Here is a 1,989-nt window from a genome sequence, read left to right on the forward strand (position 1 = left end):
GTTTCAGATATAAATATTTTGCATTATCTCTTTGTTTATTCCATACCCTGTCTATAAGCATTAACCAAACAAATGATCTCCAAGAATAACATTCTAGATTACATAATGAACTCAGAAATGCATATATATATATCTAAATCAAACAAGGTTTTGCCAATTAATTTATCTGCATATATATTTCACAGACCCAGCTAGACCTAAGGTCCTCCTCGGCACTACCCATCAAAGACAAAAGACAACAAGAGATTCGAAAGATGCTGCTTTTGGTAGACAAGAAGGTCAGAGTGCTTCTTTACACAAGACAGTCACCAAGGTCACCACACCTTCAGGTCACCAATCCTCATGCCCTCTAGCAATGAGCAGACCACGGTGCTTCTTGGTCACCAGCGGGACAAGGTCCTTCCTGGACACCAACACTTCATCACGCTTCCAGGTCACCAGGTCACCGTACATTCTGGTCACCCACAGGCTACCCAGCATCCGCAACCGCAGCCAGGCCACCAAGAGGACACCGCACGCCCTGGTCCACCAACATGTCGCCAAGCATCTAGGTCACCAAGAGGTCAGAGTGCACCCTGGTTACCAAGAGGAACACCACGTATTTTAGCCCCAAGAGCTCAGCATCACAAAAGAATACGTCAATAACAAAATTCTGAAGATTACAGTGAAGTCTGGAGAACTGTCAGCTTTAGTACACACGAACTTCTCGGTAACTAATAGTTAAGAAAACTAGCAAGTCGCGCATAGTTTAAGCGAAAGAAAGTTTTTTGCATGGAAATATTTGAATGGCATATGAATGGAATAGTCGAGGAAATATATGATTTGGTGATTAAATCCACCCTTAGGCTTTTTACGGTGAATGACCAGAAACCTGACATCGAGGAAGCTGCCACAAACAACGCAGGTCTTTACGTGATCGTCCTCCACCAGGTGCGTGTTGGTTACTTACCTGTTATTCCACTTCGTACATTATGCTTGGTTCACGTTACTTTGGTTTATGAATTTTGTGTCAAGCATTAATGAACGATGTAGGCAAAGCGTTGTAAAATCTAAGAATTATATGTATGTATATGAATTGGTCTATGGAAATAATAATAATATGATGATGAAGTAGGGAAATGCCTTTCAAAGAAATTTCATGTCGCAAGGAATTAGTGTGAGACCTTGATGTCATCTGTCGCTCGTTTCTCATGTTGCATACAAATCAAAGTACTATGACTGTGGCCAGATGACTTCGAGAAGTAAGCAGAGTTGGCCCGAGGGCCGTATGTTACCGCCCTTAATCTATAAAGTCTTTTTAAACTCTCATCTAACACTTCAAGGTAGGAATCAGGCATCAGAATTTTAACCTACAAGACGCCTCCTTTTCGAACCTTCCAGGCAACCGGTTTGCCGCTATGCACACCTTTCAATCTCCAGCCGTGGGCGGACTTCCACCTCCTGAAGCCATTCATTGAGAGTCTCCAACACGGCCGGATCATCATCCTTCATGCTGAGGGTAAACTGCCTTTATATGTACTCTATAACTGTTTAATTGGTTGTAAACACGCAGCAGAAGTAAAAACGAAACATTGTCTAACATGAATAGGGATTCAAAATGGCTACTTGATATCAGAAAAAAATATCATTTACATATCTGTCACCAAACCGATAAGAGAAGCGTTAATACCTCAGCACTGTATAATGATACAAAACACACGCGAAGTACCATTCCCTCTTCCCACAGAGAGACTTGGCGTTTGGGTTACCCCCGGAAGTGCGATCCTTCCTCCAGCTGAAGGGATCTGCCGCAGCTGGCTTTGTGGGGCCAGGCATGACCTCGGGTGTGGGTGGGGTCAAAGGTGGGCGTACTTTGGCTGAGGCTGTGACCTTCCCTGGGCAGGAAAAGATGGCTCCTAGAAATATCATAACCATCTATATGCATGTCTCAGCCCGAAGGTATCCTATTTCTAGTTCAGCTTCCCCTTCTTTATATCTATATCTCTCACG

Source organism: Penaeus monodon, chromosome 27, assembly GCF_015228065.2.
Source record: "Penaeus monodon isolate SGIC_2016 chromosome 27, NSTDA_Pmon_1, whole genome shotgun sequence".
Lineage (NCBI taxonomy): Eukaryota > Metazoa > Arthropoda > Malacostraca > Decapoda > Penaeidae > Penaeus > Penaeus monodon.